Source organism: Meles meles, chromosome X (assembly GCF_922984935.1).
Source record: "Meles meles chromosome X, mMelMel3.1 paternal haplotype, whole genome shotgun sequence".
In the NCBI taxonomy this organism is placed as follows: Eukaryota; Metazoa; Chordata; class Mammalia; order Carnivora; family Mustelidae; genus Meles; species Meles meles.
In genome coordinates, this window is record NC_060087.1 from 116,761,585 (window position 1) to 116,782,389 (window position 20,805).

A 20,805-nucleotide genomic window follows, 5' to 3' on the forward strand; every position below is an offset into this window, starting at 1 on the left:
CCTATTAGGTCAACAGAAACCAAAGGAGAACCTAGTGCTCATACAGTTGGTTGCCTCGAAACTGAGAAACCCTTACTGCTGTTGGCGCTGGAAGCTGGTAATAAGCCTTCTGGAACACGATTTGGCAGTTTGTGGCCAAGGTCCCAAAGTTTGGTACCCTTGGTCCCTTGATCCTATGCTGGGAAATGTGTTCTAAGAAACAAGTTGTTCTAGGCAGAGAATGAAGGTATTTATCACAGGTATTAAGTCATGGACAAAAAGAAAGGATTTACATGTCCAACATTAGAGAATTGGTTTAAGGACTCTAGAAGGAGTCTTGGTTAAGCCATTAGGATACATCTGTGCGGTGGAATTCCACGAATCGGCTTGAAACGATCATCTTGAGGCATGCAGAGCAGTCTGGAAGGGTTGTACAACACGGCCTTCCTAAAACGCGCCGTGCACGTCTGTCTGTGTGCCATGATGACAGCCTGGTAAAGAGCCACGTGCATGTGGACAAGAGCGAGAGGGAACACGTCGTTTGAGGTTTTCTCCATATTACCGTCTGCGGTTTGTACATTGTACCGCAGGTCTACGGCCCGCCTCGCGGTCGAGCTCCCCCAGCTTTCACCTCCTCCACTGATGTCCCAAGCCGTTGGTGTTGAGTGAATACCTATGAGACTACGAGACCTGGTGGGGACTCCTGCCTAGAGCCTAGGCCTAGGGTTCTGAGGATAGAGTTCCTACTTGCTGCTTTGTTCCATCATCCTCCACTCTCGGTTTTCGTCCCTTTTCCTTCTCTTTCCCCATTTTTCTTCTGTCTTCTGTGGTTGGTAGAGAGGCATCTTGGCGACCCATGTGGTCGAGTGTAAATCTTCGTCTCCGAGCTTTCCCTTCCCGGGTAGCAGTGCCAGGGAGCAAATCTCGCTGTCTGAAGGCTCCGGGTGCCCGTAAGTAGAGCGCCGGTGGGGCCGCAATGCAAGGGCAGTGCCCGGTTCCTCTTCTGGTGGCCTTGCGCTAAGTGACAGAGTCCCCTCTGCTGTCCCGAGCCTCTGTACAGCGCCCCCCGCCCAGCTGGGTTCCCTGTGTCAGACTGACTTGTTTCCCTGCTGGAAGTGTACTCTTCTCCTTTAATTAGGTCACTTACTTCATGTCTGTTTTTCTTTTCTGACATGGTTTCCTCTGGCTTGAGCACCGCATATTTTCCCCATATGTCATTGCCTCTAGAGCTTCATGTTGCAATCGTTGTTCAAGGGGAACAGAGAGCACATTACTGGGGGGGGGGGGGCGCGGGTAGCTCTTGACTCTTTGCCTGCCCTTTGCCTGCATGAGCGTTCCTATTGCTTTTGGGCCCAGTTCTGTTTGGTTTTGTAGTCTTCCTCGTCCGTTATGTTTGGACTGAGAGATGCTTAAGTAAAAATAATGGTAAGTCAGAGATCTGTCTGGCAAAGGTGCAGCCCATTTGTTAAGGTTACTGGTTTATTTATCTCCCCTGTCTCTATGGTGACTAAGTCCAGTGCTGGGATTTAATGGACTTAATTTTGACCTCTTGTACACGGCCTAGCTTTCCCAGCCTCTGATATAGAAGGAATTCATTTTCCCTGGAGGAGGGAAACTGCCTCACTTAGAGGAGGGGTCCTCACACGTTTCTTGAAAAGTGGGATCTCCAGAGTCTTGGGCTCTTTGGCCGTCTTCAATCAGAGTTCATGTAGCACTTGTAAAGAAACTGAGAAGTCTTCTACGGAAACCTGCACATGCACGCAACTTTACTGATAGCCCCAGGAAGTCATTTTCTTTTCGGCGAAATAAAGTACTCTATAGATAATGCGAAGGAACCGTCCGTAAGAACTTCCTATAAGAACTTTCTGTAAGAGAACCATTTGTAAGAAAAGTTAAATCAATGGGAAGGAACATTGACTGATTGGACGTTACACATTTCTTTATTTTTAAAATGTATCTTCTTTATCCATTACAGGATTATAAATTCACATGCATGTACATGTTTAAACCACATTTCAGACTTTAAGCATATTGAACTGAGGCGTGGAAGTCCATAATAAAGGTTGGGTTGGACAAGGATTCCCATGGAAGAAGCTAGATTTGGACGCTGCAGTTGAAGTCTAGTATATCCACTCGATGTGAAACAAAGGCCTGGGATGTCTGACCTCCAAGGTAGCTCGTGTCAAGCCATCTTGGACTAAAATTGGCTCAAACTGTTAAAATTTTGCATCATCTCCCGTACGATGCTTTGAGACTTCGAAGGATACTCCGGTTTTAGGAAGTTTAATGATTTATCCATAATCACATCAGAGTGCTTTACTTTATATAAGGCTTGTATATACTGTGTTAGTCTTTTCGTGGAGAATTTACCTGTTTGCAGGTCCTTATATCTTCTCTAGGAGCAAATTCCTATGTGCGAATTCTCTTTCAAACCATAGCAAAGGAGCCCATCCATGACTAACAAGCATGGCGCGAAGGCCAAGGCAGGAGGTGACGTAAATGTGTGTTGCATCCTTATTCCACAGTGAAATAATTAGGGATTTGATCTGTCATCAAATTCGGTTCAAGTCGGGTAGGAACTTGTGAATATTTAATGTTTTTATTAAGACTTTTTAACGTCGTAAAACTCCATGGATGTGGAAGTTGTTTTCAGACTTTCCTCCATCATCAACTCGTCTATTAATAGGACAAAGACTTGAGAAGCCAACAACAGATGCTCGCCTGTAAAGAGATCCATGCTTGGGAGATGAATGTTGGGTAGTCACTTAAGTCCTAGGTTTGAAACTTCTCAGATTAAGGGCACAGCTAAATCATGTACATTTTATCCTGGTCAGTGCCATAAGCCCAGCTGAGGTCAGAGCTTTCGCAGACCTCAAACCCTGAAGGCCGAAGCCCTTGACAGTGCTTTGGCGAAAGAGTAGCACTTTTTATCCTCCTTATTGTCGTTGTCACCATCACGCTTATCCTGTCAGCCTTGCGTGAAAGCCCGGCGTGGAGAACCGTGCTTATACTAGTCGTAATTTACTATTTCTATAATTGTGAGTATTTCCATTTTGTTTAAACGGCTCTAGGCATCAGATCAGTTTAACTAAAAAGGATGAAATACTCAAAAATGCATGTGGAACAGCCGCCTCCCTCTCTTGTGCCGTCCGCCAGATGAGCTCCGTCCTTCCCATCCCGTGTCTTCCACAGGGGTAGCCAGGTAGCAGGTGAACAGTCAGTTTCGTGACTGTTTCCTCACCTAAGATACCAAGCAGCAGTCCTAAGGGAGTTTGGTGAAAATCTGTGGTCTTCCTCTTCAACCATGTCACGTGTGTATACGATAGGACCATTTTTATACATTCTTCAGGGCTACGAATTAGTCACTTACATAAGATAAACCAAGTGTTTCTATTCCAGAGCCAGTGGTACTTTTTTTTTTCCTAAAGTTTGACATTTGCTAGTGACGCTTTTTCTGTGGATTCTATGATGGGTTTGTGTACACAGTTGTCAGTGTCCGTGTGGTCGGAGAGTCGTAATCGATAGTGCCTTCTGCTCACCAAAGTGGTTCATATGCTCACGAATGGAGAAAGTGAGTTCCACTCTTGGCATTGGACTCACGAGACAGGTTTGAACCCGGAGACGACCCAGTGTGTTCCGTTATTTTAACCCTTCCTTCGTGTTCCCAGCTGTGTCCTCCATATCCTCAGTCCTTACGGATTTGACGCAGGAACTTGCCCAGCTCCTTTGGTCCTCTCCTGGGTGTTCTCTTTTTGGCACTGGGAACAATCGAAGGCCCAAAGGGAGTTAGGGATTTGCTTGGGGCTGCCATCTCTGAGCTACGGTTCCACTTTCTGGGGTTTTTGTCACCTGCGGTCAGCCATGGCCTGGAAGCAGGTGATCCTCCTCCCGACGTGGCGTCAGAATATCAGAAGCAGCCCGATGCCACATGAGGGTGCCTCCGTCCTTCACCTCGCTTTGTCTCCTCACGGAGGCGTTTTCCTTCCCATCAGCACCACATGGAGGAAGAGCGTGCCACGATACGATACTGCGAGAGGGACCACGTTCGCCTAACCTTTATGACGGTATATCGCTCTGATCGGTCTGTTTTATTATTAGGTTTTGTCATTCGTCTCTTACTGTGCTTAATTTACAAATGAAACTTGACCATCGGTATGTATTCAGGAAAAAACAGTCCATGTCGGGATCAGTACTGTCTGTGGCTTCAGGCATCCATGGGGAGTCGTGAAACAGATCCCCTGCAGGTGAGCGGGCGCTGCTGTCCTCCCCGCAGGAAACTGGAAATACTGTGTTTTCTCTGATACCCTCCACATCAGTCAGCTCTGACTCAGTGCTAAAGGCTTTGCAGGCAGTCACTAGAGAAACCGTTAATTGAACGAAGGGCATTTTATGAATTAGAAACCCTACAGAGCATTACCATGTTATTACTCAGGACTGCCCCAGGATCGTTGTTGGACTCCCTGTTCCTCTAATACCGGCCATCACTGGAGCATGTTCTCGAATAGAAGAATCCCTCCTACCTCACTGTGGCATGGCATCATTGGTTTCCAACCTTTTATCATGCAGTTTTTCAAATAGGCAGAAAAGTTGAAGCTATACAGGAAATGTTCGTAGGCGCACCGCCCAGATTCTACGATTAAGCATTTCACTGTGTTCGCTGCTTCACGTATCCATCCATGCGTTAGTCTGTCTTCGTCTTCGGAGGCATTTCAGCATAAGCCGCCAGCACCCATATACTCCAGCCCCAAACACTTCAGCGTGCATGTCATTATGTGGTTTCAGCCTTGACCTTGGAGCTGCTTTCAGATTTGTAGGGTCCTGGCGCTTGTGGGGGCAGTGGCTAAGAAGAGACGGTAAGCCGAATGTGAAATAAGCTCCCTTTTCAGGCGTGGGGGGGTTTGGTTGTTGTCTAAGTACAGCAAGCACGCCAGCCTGTACATGCCTCCGCCCCCTCTCCCCGCACGCGGCACGGTCACAGGATTTGTATTGTTGAGACTTGGAACACCAGCCGAGGACGTAGAGTTGAGGGCCTCATTTATATGAGGAAAACTGGAGAATTAGGGTTGAGGCTAGTGGGGCAGAAGGTTCGAGCTAGGTCTGGCAACGGATGGGGAAGGAGGTTCAGAAGCAGGAAGTGAGCAGTACACTACTTCTCACAGTCTGGGGAGGGCTCAGTGGCCATGGGTCTCATAAACACTAACAGTCCAAGTACAGGGTCCTTCCGTTCCCCCCCCCAAGATTTTATTATTACGTAATCTCCGTGCCCAATGTGGGGCTCAATCTCACAACCCGAGATCAAGAGTCACGCACTCTAGCGATGGAGCCGGCCAGGTATCTCATGGGTCCCTCCGTTCCATTGGTTTTCCCATTATATTCCGTGGAACCCTAGAATTCATAGAAATGTGGCAGAGGTTTCACCAATGTTGGAGTTAGACTTTTCAAAGTGTATTGAACTATTTAAAAAAAAACTGACAGTGGGTGCCTGCTGCCTCAGTGGGTTAAAGCCTCTGCCTTCAGCTCAGGTCACGATCCCAGGGTCCTGGAGTCGAGGCCCGCATCGGCCTCTCTGTTCAGCGGGGAGCCCGCTTCCCCCTCTCTCTCTGCCTACTTGTGATCTCTCTCTCTCTCTCTCTGTCAAATAAGTAAATAAAATCTTTTTAAAAAATAAAAATTAAAAAACTGACAAAAAGCAGCAGACCTATTCGGCGGTGTTTTATTATAAATTTTAACATACCGGGGAACACTTACCAGTTGACTTGAAAATAAGTAAAGGTTATTCATGTCAACTTAAAATAAAATTTGGGTTAACACCTATCTGTCATCCATCAAAGCCAGGGTACTATTTCTGTTACGGGAATAAAGACAAAAGATCTTCAGCAAGAGCATTGCACTAAAGCCATGGTGTTAAGGCCTTGGCCTAAGAAAGCTGAAGTTACAGTTTGGTTTCCAGTTACCATGAGCGCTTAGCCATCTGTTATATTTAGATTTTTTTTTCTAGTACCTTTAGGAATCTGGAAAGCGATGAGTATATACTTTCAGCTTGAAATGGCCATAAAAGGGGGAAAGGTAGTTAAGAAGCCGGAGGCTGGCTCCTGTCTCATCCCTCAGTTGGGGCCGAGTAAATGGATCAGAGAACCTTCTAAAAGGTCTCTCTCCTGGCCCATAGCTCAGACTGCTCAACCTAAGTCTGCAGTATTGCAGTTCCCAATGAGATTTTTCAGGGCTTCTTGGATTCTGCCCGAAAAGCTTTCTGGTGGCTTTGGCAGATTTCTTTGAGCTGGCGGCAGTGGTACTCACCGTCCCTTCGTCTGGACTGTACCACGTTCTGTGCTTGTCGTCTAAAATGCCTTTCCGAAGCCAGCACCCGCTTGTATGTGGCTGCAGTTGTGTTTCGAAATGTTTGCTTATGTAGACTTTCTTCTCCCCTAACATTTTATGACGACTTTCAAAGCCGAAGTGACTTTGTGGTGCACACCTATATACCCGTCATCCAGGTCCACCATTAACGTTTTACTCTCTTCCATCACTGTTTCTACGCATCCCACTGTCTATCCATAAATTCACGCTCTTCTTTGGATGCATTTCAAAGTAAATGCAGTAGATTTCGCCAGTTAAGGAGTTTGATGTATTTTACACCCTTGGAGTCTGGCTTTTTGAACACGTTTGTGTAACGTGCATACGTTGGCGTAGAGGCCCATGAAAGACATAAAAGAAATGCTCGGTTTTACTGGGAAAAATCTTAGAAGACTTATTTTAAAAGTAACGGATTTTCTGGAATTCTGGCCTTGTGTCGGAAAAGAACACTGGCGTATTTTTAAATCTGAACTTTCTCGTGACTCATACGTTACTGAACCCTAATAAAGAAGGGGGGTATCCTTGTAAATTTTGTTTTCATTGTTGAGACAGGAGCCGAATACCTTCCAGCTCTTACAGAGAGGCAGGTCACCTTTAAAACTGTTATGAACGGCAAGTGTTGGTCACTCCAACAAAATCTATTTTATTTGGAAAGCAGAGGGGAGCCGTTAACTGACGACTAAATTGGTCTCTGTTGGACCCGATCCCAAACGCTGGTGTCAAGGTGTTAAGTGCAAATTATTATAAAACACTCCTGTTACAATTGGAGCGGTGAGACCAGGATGGAGATGAGAGCTTTGAGTGTATGGCTTTTGCCCCTCTTTGTACAGAAAGCACTGTACATTCTTGCAAAGCTTTGTTGTTGTTCCCTTTATCCTCAATCCCCAGAATCTTGTCCAAACGCTCTCCCTTGGCCCAGGGGGTTGGCTGGGTATACTTCCTTCTGGAAGTTTTTACTTGCACTCTCGAGTTAGCTGGCAGATCCCTTAAAAGCATTTCCAAGCAGCTTTTCCCACTCCCCATAGGGGCAATTCCTGTAGCTTCCACCCCAGTTCCAGCTGCTGTTGCTTGGGCGGAAGCAGGTCCCTGCTGTGTTCCCCATCTCTCTGACCTTCCAAGAAGTGTTAGTGTAGATGAACGAAAAGTTAGGAGAGGAGATCTTTGGGGGCGGGGAGTAGGTGGGGGATGTGGGTGGAGAACTGGGTGATGAGATACATTTTAAATGTGTCAGAAATTGACTAGGACCAAATTATGCATAGGGACTTGTACAGATTTTACCGAGCTCCTCAGATGGATACACCACCCTTTCGAGCTCATAAAAACTCCTTGGCACCATAGAACAATATGTACTTTGATCTCGGAAGAGACCATTAGGAAGAGACTATTAGGTCGCAGAGGTTGTGATTCCCCTCTACCATTGCCTTGCTCTTTGGTTGGTTGGTTGGTTGGTTTTTTAAGATTTTTATTTATATGACAGAGAGAGAGAAAGAGACAGTATAAGCAGGGGAAGCAGGAAGCAGAGGGAGAGGGAGAAGCAGACTCCCTGCTGAGCAGGGAGCCCGACACGGGACTCAGTCCCGGGACTCCGAAATAATGACCTAAGCTGAAGGCAGACGCTTAGCCCACTGAGCCACCCGGGAGTCCCTAATTGCTCTTCTGTTTGTTTGTTTTTCTTTCTAAGGATTTTATTCGTTTATTTGTCTGACTGCGGAGAGAGGCAGGGGGAGAGGCAGACACAGAGGGAGAAGCAGGCTCCCCATCAAGCAAGGAGCCTGACATGGGACTGGATCCCAGGACCCTGGGATCACAACCCAAGCCGAAGGTAGATGCCCAACCGACTGAGCCCCACAGGCACCCCGACTTGGTCTTTGATCTCAGAATGTGACTGGCCTGTTGGGAGTCCGTGGCATGAGCACAACAACGCAGCGGACAAGTTGTCTTCGCTATACTAGAGCAGGTTACAAGTGCTTCTAGATTTTGTTACAGCTCAAGTGCTTGAATTTTTTCATTAACGACTAGGTGCTATCATGAATCAGGTTTAATTTTTGAAAAGAGTGTCCTAGGTACCTTCATTAAACATTTCCACAGATCCATTCAGAAGATGCGTCTTTTCCCTGCAAAAACGTGTTTTTAAAACACATCAAAATTGGTTCGACTGTGTACTTACTGCTAGCAGGAAGGTGGACAGTTGTCTAGATTTATGATTAGGACAAAACTTGTGCTTCTATTCTTGGTTTGACCTCGCCCCCCTCACTTAAGGCAAGACACTTAATCTTTTTAATGTCTCAGTTTATCCCTCGGTACCACCTGTAGCCTTCTTTCACGAAAACAGTACCTGGTTTATATTGCATTTGAGGATGTGGTACAGAATGTGGCATGGAGGTTCAAATGACTATGTAGAAATTATTCGTATGTCGAATGATGATCTTGACAAATTACTACTTACTACATTTAGAAAGTTACAGCTCTGGAGGGAATTGATATTTGATATTGTTGTCCTGTGTGTTCTAAGTTACCATCATAACAGTAGGAAAATAAACCCTGTCTTGGCCGTGTTGCAAAGGGATTAACTCACTTCTTCAAGTTGTTACTAAATCTCCAGCCCTTTCCACAACAGAAATAAAAAGTGCTCCTTGTTTTCTTTGCTTTTTCCAGGATAGAAGTCTTCAGACTAACCCTGGGGTAATTTTTTTCTGTGGTTGAGTGTTTTCCAAATTATTCTCTTTGTGGAGATGGAAGGGTATACCATGTCAGAGACCCAAAGCAACTGAAATTGCCCCTCTCCAAGTGTGCAGAGGGGGAGGTATGCCTTTGATTAGTAGATCAAAGCCAAGAGCCAAGATTATGTGGAGCCTATTACACATTTGTTCCCAGGCCCTTGTGTCTTTGCAGAGAATGAGATCGTAACGAAATACAAGAGGATTAAAGAGCTAGACCCTAATTGAAAGTGAAATGCTCATATGACTCCTTTCTGACTTCTCTGTCCTGAGAGGTGTGGGCTCACGACACAGAGAATCCCCGTCCCGGAGGTTGTCGTTCTCTTCCCAGTGATCTGCTCCTAGATTTCACGGTGCATGATAAATAGGTGTATTTTTTTGTGAGACTCATGGGGTGTGAATCATGTGAAAACTTGGAGACACTACTTGCTCGGGTACAGAGCGTGATAGATGTATGTATTTTTCTTTTCTTTGACACTTCTGTCTTTTCAGCGTTCCTTTTCATTTTGGACAGTACCAGGGCACAGACGATTTAATTCAGTTCCTAAAACAATTCGATCGGTATTAACATCCCCATCATATCAGTAGGGAAGGAAAAGGAACCAACAAAGCCAAGAATTCTCTCTGGGATTTCTTTCTTTCTTTTTTTTTTTTTTTTAAAGATTTTATTTATTTATTTGATAGACAGAGATCACAAGTAGGAAGAGAGGCAGGCAGAGAGGGTGGTTGGGGGGCAGGGAGCAGGCTCCCTGCTGAGCAGAGAACCCGATGAGGAGCTCGGTCCCAGGACCCTGGGATCATGACCTGAGCTGAAAGCAGAGGCTTTAACCCACTGAGCCACCCAGGCACCCCTCTCTCTGGGATTTCTGATTCTATGTCTATTGCTCGTTCCTTGAGTTACAAAACAGTCAAGTCAACAAAACACTCTTTCAGGTCTTTTCATTAAATGAAAGCTTAAAGTTAATTTCACTTTTATACTCTTCTCTCTGTTTTCACAAAGTCCACTTGTAATTGGCTTGGCCGTGGCTAAACTCCTGAATTAAGCTCTTCCCTGCCCACTTCCTGACCCAGTATGATCGCTTATATGGGCTTCAGCATTAATTTGTGACATTAAACGAATAGATAGTTTGAAGTGAATTAAAATTAATTTGGTTCATGATTTTTATAATACTCCCGGTTTGCCACACTGAATTGCTACAACCCTATGACTGAGGACCCCTGTTTTCACATCTAACCAAAATAGTTGGGAATCATGCTTCTAGATCGGTTTGCATATATTAACGCTGATTCATAAACATTTGTCCTTTTTCCTGATCTCCAAAGAGTTAACTTGTCCAGTGTCTGCTGGGAGATCAGAGTGGTGCTGGGGACATTTTTTTCTCTCGTTGGTCTCAGCTGGTAAGTCAGGGTCGAGGACAACTCAGGTCACCTGGCCTGGGATCAGTGATGTGACCTTGGAATAAGCGCCCATTTCAGGAAAGACGGACTTTTGAGGCCACGGACATCGAGCTGCTCTCTTGCTTTCAAGAAGGAACACTCACGGGGGCACCTGGGTGGCTCAGTCATTGAGCGTCTGCCTTTGGCTCAGGTCATGATCCCAGGGTCCTGGGATCGAGCCCCACATCGGGCTCCCTGCTCAGGGAGGAGCCTGCTTCTCCCTCTCCCACTCCCCCTGCTTGTGTTCCCTCTCTCGCTGTGACTCTCTCAGTCAAATGAATAAATAAAAAAATCTTAAAAAAAAAAAAAAAAGAAGGAACACTCACGGGGTTCATTTCAAACCCTGCTGCAGATAGAGGCCAGAAGATCCCTGCCCGGTTTCTGCGAGGAATGAGGCTGGGGTCCTCTTCTCCCAGCGTGTGGCCTGAAGGTCAGGCCTGTGAGTCAGAGCCAGGCACTGGGCTGGTGGTGCGCGTGAGGGACACGGTCCCTGTCTAATCACCCGCCAGGCTTCGTGGCTGCCTCAGGTCACTCCATTATAACCCCCAGCTCGGCAGCTGCCTTGCGTTTTTTAAAAAAACAGAGAGGAGAACACAAACATTAGAAAATCAGGTACCATATATACTTTATAGCTCCTCAGCCCAAAGACTTGATGAGCACAGAGTGCCTCGTCGGTGTCGGCCCGGGGACCCTGTCCCCCGCCTCCCACCCCGGCCAGCAATGTGAGCGAGCGTGTGCGTTGTCCGGGTAAGTGTTCTACTCCCTTTCTTGTTTTGTAATTCACTGGCGAGGCATTGAGGTTTGGTGCAAAGAGCACTAAACTTGGAATCAAAAGCCACTTCCTGTCTGGGTGGCTTATTAACTCAGGGTAACCTTAGCATAGTTGGCATGGGACTTCCAGATGGCATCCTCCCCGCGAGGACAAAAATGATCTGCCATTTCAGTAAGCTTTCACCCCATCGACTTGAGAGCCTTTCATCCTCTTCCTTTTTCTCTCTTGCTCCCTTGCATCCCTTGTAAATCACAACTCCTCCGTGCGTCCGACCCCTGCTGGGTGTGAGGGGAAGGCAGTCCGATGAAATGAACTTACTACTTTTACGAGTTGGTTCGTTGTTTGTAATAACAGACTGAGAACAACTCAAGTGTCTTTCAGTAAGGGACCAGTTAAGACAATTGCGGTGTATCTGTCCAGCCGAATACTAGGTACCTTGTCAAAGTAGGAAGCTCTTCGTGCCCTTGCTTGCAAAACTCTCGAAAATATATTAAGTCCAAAAGGCAAAGTGTAGAATAGAGTATGTGTAGTACATCACCGTTATGTTTTTAAAAAAGGGAAAAAGACCAGGGGCGCCTGGGTGGCTCAGTGGATTAAGCCGCTGCCTTCGGCTCGGGTCATGGTCTCAGGGTCCTGGGATCCAGCCCCGCATCCGGCTCTCTGCTCAGCGGGGAGCCTGCTTCCCCCTCTCTCTCTGCCTGCCTCTCTGCCTACTTGTGATCTCTCTCTCTGTCAAATAAGTAAATAAAATCTTAAAAAAAAAAAAAGGGAAAAAGACCAAACGTATACAGCTCCCTCTTTTCCTAGGCCCAGTATCTCTGGAACCCTAAGAAGACACTGGGACCGTTGGTGACTGATGGAGAGAGACAAAGTGGGTGTCTAGGGACAGGCAGGACAGAAAGATTTTTCACTATAGACGCTCTTGTACCTTTTAAAAAAACATTTTGCTATTTCAAAAATAAAGTAAATCCATACACAAAACAGAAGGTTCAGCAGCAGCATTATTCATAATAGCGAGAAAGCCAAAACAGCCCCTGTCTGTCACCAGAGGAGTGAATAAACAGGGTGTGGCGGTAAGATACCACGAAGGGCCGTACCTGCTACAGCACGGATGAAACTTGGAAAGAGCAGGCTTGGGGAAAGGAAGGCAGGCACAGATCACATACATCGTATGATTGCATTGGTATGAAGTGTCCAGAATCGGCAGCTCCCCACAGTGGTTGCTGGGGGACTGGAGGAAAGGGAGGGGGGCCCGGAGTGACTGCTGGTGGTCACAGGGTATCTTTCTTGGTGTCAGAAATGTTCTGGAATCAGATGAGGGCGATGTTTGCACAACTTCACAAAGATGCTAAAAGCCACTGAGGTGCGCACTTTGCGACAGTGAATTTTATGGTGCGTAAATTGGACCTTAATACATAAACTGATCAGCAACTTGGTGGAGTCAGGAACGTGGAAACTTTAAGAGTCACCGTGAGCATATGAAGCCGTGAACAACTTCCTTCTGTTCCCACTTAAGAAATATTTCCATTGTAAAATATTTCACATAGTGTCACTGATGACACCAGGGGCCTTCTGTCCTTTAGCTGCTTTCCCTGACACTCGCCGGTGATCTCATTTCATTGGGGAATATTGGTGACCCCGAGGAAGGAAACCCTGCTCCATATTAAGGGCTTGTGGTACATGGGCTCGAGGTGCTGTGGCTAGAGGCCTTCCCGGGTCCATGCCACTGGGACAGAAGGCCACGGCAGCTTGGAAAGGAGCCTCAGGGAACCGTTCGGACTACTCTGCCCTTTCTCTCCCAGCAACTGATCTCAGAGGGGCCCCCGGCCCCCTCCTGCCTCCCTGTTCCCAGGAGCCACTCCCTTTCCCTTTCTTGTATTCTCCTGGGTTGAGCCGAGTCATAGGGTTTAAGGAGCTCTTTGTAAGAGGAGGGGACACCGGTGGGCCTGACAGACATAACTCCTCCTCCCCCTAGTCGCTCGCCTTCACAGGTGCTGTGGCACTACGCACTGTCCCCCAGCAGGACAGCTCCCATCATGGCAGCTGTGGGTTGGGCAGGTAACAGTGTTGTGTCAGCGTTCCCAACTCTGGGAGCTTAAACCCAAATTCCTCTTGCGGCGGGCATGGGAGGTTGACCACAACGTGTCTTTGGTCAGGAGCGGGGGAGATGATGTGTCTTTCAGTTCTGACACCCCCGAGACCTCAGGCCTTCCTGTGTTCACTCAAGCCAAGTCTCTCTACACACCAGCTCACCTCAGGTCTGCCGCTGAGTCCTACCTCTGCGTGGCCTAGTAAGATGATAAGACGGTGGTTTCTTTTTTTCCTTATTTTTTTTTGAAGATTTTCTTTATTTATTTTAGAGAGAACGTGAGCGGAGAGAGGGGCAGAGGGAGAGGGAAAGGGAGAGAATCCTAAGTGGACTCCCCGCTGAGTGTGGAGCCTGATGCGGGGCTCAATCCCACAACCTTGAGATCAGGATCTGAACCAAAACCAAGAGTCAAACGCTTAACTGACTGAGCCACCTGGACGCCCCTAGGACGGGTCTCTGAGACCCATGCCCTTAGCATTCGTTCAGAATTAATTTACGTATTACATACAAAACTAACCTATGTTATGGCCAGAGCTGCTGTTTCTGATGGTACGGGTAGCCTCTTCTCGCTCCCAGAGAAAATCCCTCCCCACCCCTAGATGTAAGGGGTCTTCTGTTTTCACTAGAGGATCAAGAGAGCAGTCTCATTCTCCCTAGGTGTCCGCCATCCGCTCCTAGACCCTCTGTGTCCCTGCCCGGGCTGTCGTGCTACCAGAGGCTAATTGCCCTGAGTCCTTAGGACATTTAATATTGTCCTCATGGAGACCTCTCGTGCCGTAGCCCTTATAGGTGGGCTCTTACCTCTTTTCCACATGTCCTCTTTGAAGTGGTAAGCTCGAAAAGTTGTTTTTCTTTTGCAGGAATCTGCTGCTCAGGAATCCTCAGTTATAGAATATAATTGAATAAATAGCAGTGTATCGTGCTTAGAGCAACCCCATTGACATAGGTGCTCCTGTTATCCCCATTCTACAGAGGGGCAAACCGAGTCACAGAGACATTAAGTAGAATTTGCTGGCACACAACCAGTAAGTGGTGGAGATGGGATTCGATTCTAGGCCCTTCTGTCTCCAAAGTCCATGCCCTTAGCCACTACACTGTTCCCCGAAACCTGAGAAAATAGATACAGATGTACTAAACTCAGGGCAAATCCCATGTTGTTTGTCTTAGAACAACGTGAGTTCAGACAGTCTCGTGTAAAAATTAAGGCTTGAATTTCTTTCATGGATGCCCTCAAAAATCATGACAGCCCGGTCTACACCGTCTGATCTGCATTGCGAGGCAGCGTCCTCGCCCTGCTCTCCTCCTCCATACCTGAGACCGGCTGGGCTCCTCTGCACTTGGTCCATATTCACGTGTTTGTTCTTCGACTCTCACACGGCCTGAACACGAACAAGAAAGCTTGGGGTTTGAGGTAAATGTGAGGTCATCTTTCCAAGTGTGTGACCTTTGGTGGCTCCTGCCACTCTAGCCGCAGACTGCTTCTCGTGTTCTATTTGCCGGACTTTGTGTTCCCGTCATTCTATTCACGTACCCGCAGCCTGGCATGGTGAGCGCATGGCTTGACTTCAAGAGGCTTGGAACCACTCACTCGTGCTCCTTGTGTCAGCTGTTGTAGGTGGGCCCTTTGCTTCCATCAACCCGTACCTTCCCTGTCTTGGCTCCTTCCCGGTTGCCTCAGCTCAAGTGTCGGTCTCTGACTGGACTGTTGCAGTAGCAGGAAAGGACCTGCTGGGTGTTTCACCTGCGAATCGGACCGCTGTCCCTGAGCCTGGAGGTCTGTGACCCAGACAGCTCGCCCCTGCCGATGACCCTCAGAAGTCAGGGGACCGTCAACTGCGTTCCCAAGTTTGACAGTGGCGTGACTGAGCAGCCTGATGTGCAAGGGACGGGGCGTCAGGGGTCCGGCCACTCAGGTTCCAGGTCTGGAGCTGCTGATAAGGCAGTGAAGCAGGTCATGTCCCATCTCTGGGCTTTAGTTTTCCTGCCTGTCAAGTGGGGTGGCTGGGCCTGGTCATTTCCAACTGTGTCGTTACGCCGTCTCTGTGACGGGGGGCATCGCACACAGACCCCGCCCGCTAGACTCCATCCTCACCACGTGGACTCACAGAAAACAAGCTACCCTTCGGGGCAGTGAGGTCATGGCAGGCCACCCATGAGATCACACCGGCCTCCACTCTGGTCTCGCTGTAGCGTTTTCACGGTCTAAGGCCCGTCCTTGCACACAGAGCAGCCCTTGTCCCAGAAAGCCATTCACGTTTGCTCCCTCAGACGTGAATCACGGGGGGCCACCACCCTCCGGGGGCTGCCTGTGAGTGTGGGCTTCAAATCTGGGCTGCAGTACTGCTCTGGCAGCCAGAACATGGCCCTCGGGAGACCTGGCGGGTGGGGACCGAGCGAGGCTTTCACCTTGATGTCCTTCCGACCCTCCAGAAACCTGGATCATCCTCTCTTAGTGCTGTTGCCTGTGGACTTCTCGCGTGACCCCCCAGATCCCTGCTTCATCTCCTTCCTCCTGTGCCCTCACTGCCACCCTGTGCCCTGTGACCGTACCCCACAGAGCCACTCACAAGGGTTTCTGACCTTTGCCCTGGATTCCAGGGCCACAGCGGTGCATGATAGGGTAGCAGGGTAGCTACAGTCTTTTGGTAGGTGAAGACAGGGTATGTGTTTCTAGGTGAGCTCTCCCACCAGGAAGCAGGGCTCGTGCGGTGCGGTGAGGACACCTCAGGTCAAGGCAGTCGATCCCAGTTAGCAGCATTAAGAACGAAGAGATGGGAGCTTATTCGAGGGCCTGTCCTTTCCTGTTGCGGGTGAATTATAGACTGGGGTCACGGAATGTTTCGCCCTCGAGCATCTATCCGAGGCTTGAAATGTCCCTAACAGGTGGGCTTGGTGAATGCCAGGACTTAGCATGATTGAAAGGGTGTTTTGAGTCATGGAACATGGCAACATGGAAATAAAACAGAAACATCACAAGTGGGTGGTAGAAATAGACTGGAAGAGAATTTTAACACCTAAAATATGACAAAGATTTATCCTGGCTAGCTTCTCAATTTCATGAAACATTTATTTTCATCTGATCTGAGATTCTGCATTCACATTACGTATTTCCTTCTAAAACTCTTCCTGGTTTCTGTTTCTTTGCTTAAGTCATTTTCCTCTTTATTTTCTGTTTTAAGTGCCACTCCTTTTTTTTTTTAAATCTGAAGTCATTATAGTGGCTTACTTTGAAAATCATTTGTTCAACATTGATTGTCCTGATGGCAATTTCTCGTCAGAGGCCCATAAAAATATGTATAGGATGTGGTTGGGATCATTCCTACATGTTGGTGAGACTCTAGGGGGCAGACTCCAGGAGGAGGATACATTTAAAACTCTTCCTAGGGGCACCTGGGTGGCTCAGTCCTTACGCATCTGCCTTCAGCTCAGGTCTTGATCCCAGGTCCTGGGACCGAGCCCCGCATCGGGCTCCCTGTTCAGTGGGGAGCCTGTTTTTCCCTCTGCCTCTGCCTGCTGCTTGTGTTCCCTCTCTTGCTGTCTATATCAAATAAATAAAGAAAATCTTAGAAAATAAAAAAATAAAACTCTTCCTAATCCTAGAATGACATTTTCAAAAATCAAATAGTGCGGGCCGTGGCTCGTGTTTCAGTTTTCTCCCAGCGAGGATTACAAGGAAACCACGTGAGCCCTGGTGCAGTATGAGGTGGACAGGTCTTCTCTGGCGTGATGAGCATGTTTGAGGTGCTCAGCTGTGTACAGCGTCTTCCACTGCCCATAGCTGACCTCGTTGGTGGGAGGCCTTTGCCTTTCATGGGCCTTCCTTTTCCTTTGCCCTGCAATTCGGCCTTTGCCTTCCTTTGGGGAGGCACAGTTTTCTGGGGCTTTGCTTTCTTTCGGATCTTGCATGAAGTTGCCCCCTATGTGGTTCTTGGGGGGGGCCTCCCTCCTTTTACACCTTGACACGTTTGCCCCGAATTACAACATTTAAGTGCAGTGACTTTGCAAAATTTGACTTGTCAGTAGGAAAAAGTCCTCTTCCCACCCTACAGATTGACGGGAACATGAGATGGCTGAAGCTGTACTGGGCCTTTGCTGGCAAGAGCACACAGGACAAGAGATACTCCAGAGAGCCCGCCGCGGAATCCCATCATATCATAGTGCATGACTAGCTGCCCGAAGCTCGCAGTTGGAGAGTCACTCGGTGAAATTGTTGGCGGAGGGCCTAGTGGCCAGAGTTCTGTGGAGAAAAAAAGCCCTAGTCCAGTGTTTTCATCAGTCGTGGGCTTGGGCAGACGAGGACACGTGTGCGAATGGGCAAGGATGAGGCCCCCGGTGTGTGTACACGCTCCATCCCACGTGGTTGTCAGGCTCTGGCCTCTGGCCGTACTCATGGGAATATGTTTTCAACCCTTTGGAAATTTCTTTGGTCAGAGGAGACCATAGGGGAGGGAGGAGGGCGCCACCAGTCAGGCTTCGAGACGTGGAAGCTCCCACGGTGTGGGCCACCTGGGTCACCGAGTTGGCTGTGTTTGACTCGTAGGTCCCGGGGGTGTGGTGTCCCTGAGGTAGAGAGTGCAGGGTCGGGTTGCCCCGTGGGAAGGCCCACAAAAGCGACTCCCCGGCACCACACTGTCAGGTCCCTGTCCCCCCCCCCCTCAATGCAACAGCTCGGATCTTCACCCCCAAGGGGGCAAGCCATGGACCCCTCAGAAGAACCTCCTCACAAGGGCCCAGATACAGTGCCACTGTTCCTCCCACTGGCTCTGCGTCCCAGGCGCCCCCCCCCCCGTTGCCCTGACCACCACGACCCTGCACCTCCGAGGGTCCCTCCCCCCCCACCTCCACCGACGTCCCGCATATCCTAGCGCTTCCTTGTCTTCTCGGGCCCTTCGCCTCCTGCCCGCGATCCGCCCCGTGTCACCCCATCGGGCCCCAGCGGTACCCTTCCAGGCTATCTCCCTGCCTCTGGCCTCCCTCCCATCCTCCCTCACCCCCCTTGCAGCCCCCCTCCCCCCGTGCCGCCAGCTCCTGATGCCTCTGGGGCGCCCTGCTGGCGCTGTGCCTGTCCTCAGAGCACCCCTGCGTCCCGTCCTCCAGGCCGGCTCCCAGGCCCTCGGGTCCCCCAAGCCCTACCTGAGCCCGCATGCGGAGCTCGGCCACTGCCGAGTCTCGGGGCCGCCGCGCCCTGCCTCGCCCTCGCGGCACCTCGTGCCCAGTGTCCATGCGCTTTGGAAGGAAGGACGGCCTCGTGCTCTTCGTGACCAGGGAAATGGCTCGTGCCACCCAGCGGGACGCGCGGGCAGTGTTTGCCTCTACAGTACACGAAGGCGGGGGTGGCGGCCCCCGCAGGCCGAGCCCGGGGTGGGCGGCGGCCTGGCTGCAGAGCAGCTGGACGGCAGAAGCGGACAGACAGACAGTGGCGGACCGGAGTGGTTCTCGGAGGATCGCACGCGAGAGGAAGCTCAGGGGTTCTGAGGCCTGACACTCCCTGGAAGATGGGCCGCCAGAGCGAGAGGAGAGAAGGCCGGGGCGCGGCCTTCGGGCAGTGACGGGCCCGTTCCTCAGGCCGCAGCCAGCCCAGCAGCGGTCAGCGCGGGCGCCTTGTGAACACCGCGGCGATCGCGGAGACCATTCAACGTCACACTGGTAACGTGTCGTGAACTTGGCTCGGACGCTAACGAAAGCAGCGACTGTTCCGGTCCATGACGTTACCGGCCCTCCGCATGAGGAGCCCTTCGTCACCTCACCAAGGGCCTTTTCTGTCTGGGTTTTGTGAAAGCGCGGCTCTGCCTTGGGGCCCCGAGCGGGGGGCACCCCGTCCGTGCTTCCTGAGGCTTGGGAAGGAAGAAGGGGGTTCGGCGGGGTGGGGGGAGCCGCAGGCCCGGGCGCCAGCTCAGGCCGGCTTGTCCTCGGCCGCCAGCTAATAACGGGTCAGAAAGAGACTCTCTGGTTTATGTAGTTTCTCTCGTGTTTCGGACAAAATAGGTTTCTGGTGGTTTGCTAACGCGGTGAGGCCGTCGGTCTGTCCGTGGTCTGTTGGGACTTTTCAGAACGCTGACGAGCTCCCGCACTTGTCCTGATGCGGGGGCCTGAAGCCAGGACTGGCTTCCCGCGGGGAAGCTCGGCCTCGAACGCTCCTCGCTCAAGTCTGGTTTCCGGTTCATAAAGGTCGATTACCTGCTACGACACACGTGGTTCCGCCAGGCGACCTTTACTTCAGGGGTGCCGCATGGTCCCAGCTGGCCAGTCTCCCTGTCGCTTTTCATCAGGCCACTGAGAAAGGGGATGTGGCGGGTTGGGAGTCACCCCCCTTCTCCCAGGCTGATTCCTGCACCGAACACATGATAAATTTGCCTGCGACCTCCCAGTTTTTGTTGTTCTGGCATTTTCCAGCTAACTAGGACTTACAGCTTCAGCTTTCTCTCAGAATAAACTTACTCAGGGGCGCCTGGGTGGCACAGTCAGTTAAGAGCCTGACTCTTGGTTTCAGCTCAGGTGTTGATCTCAGGGTTGGGAGATCAAGCCCCACCTCGGGCTCTGGGCTCAGCAGGGAGCCTGCTTGAGACTCTCTCCCTCTCCCTTTGTGCCTACCCCTGCTCATGAGCATTCTTTTATTTATTTATTTATTTATTTGAGAGAGAGTGAGCGTGAGCTAGGGGAGGGGCAGAGGGAGAGACAGAGAGAGAGAAGCAGCAGACTCTGTACTGAGCACAGAGCCTGCCATGGGGCTCGATCTCGTGACCCTGGGATCCCGACCTACACCAAGACCAAGAGTTGGTTGCTTAACGGACTGCGACACCCGGGTGCCCTGAGAGTAACTTTTTCATTAAACATTTGAAGAGCACAGTCATCATCAAACTCCTTCATGCACATATCCATGGAGAACTTCTGGCTCACCTGCTGCAGGCTGGGAGGAGGAGGAGACAAGACCGGCCCGGGCCAGTGGGGGCACAGAAGTGGGCTGAAACCGGTGACCTGCGCTAGACAAGGCAGTGTCTATATGGTACTGAGCCCAGGGCCTGCCCGTGAATGAAGGTTGGAAGCCTTCCTTGATGTTCAGCAGCCGAAGACACTTTCTGGGTTCCAGGAGGGACTGTGTGTTAGTTTGCTATGAGGCTCGATGAACACTTTCTGCTTCTCTTAATTCATTTCTCAGCAGACACTTACAGTGGGGAATACACTGGGGAAGCGGATAGAGAGTGGGGGCGGGGAGTGCGGTTGCAGTTTTAAATAGGTGGTGCCATGAGATGTCCCTGAAAGTGACTTGGAGCAAAGCCAGGAAGGAGGTTGATGAGCACCCCATGCTGGGGGAGTGGGTGTTGGGGTCCGAGGTGGGGCGTGTCTGGAGGGTGCAGAGGCCGGCAGGGAAGCTAGGGTGCGGACGGGTGTGGGGACGGGTGGGATAAGGGCAGAGAAGGAACGGGCACGGGGTCATGGAGGGACTTAGAGGCCATCCT

General features: G+C 49.9%; 1 protein-coding gene across 1 annotated transcript in view; it reads left to right on the plus strand.

Annotated features, from left to right (window-relative positions):
- Positions 1 to 20,805, plus strand: part of FHL1 (four and a half LIM domains 1) — a 61,881-nt gene that overhangs the window by 27,670 nt on the left and 13,406 nt on the right. The gene's annotated exons all lie outside the window — the stretch shown is intronic.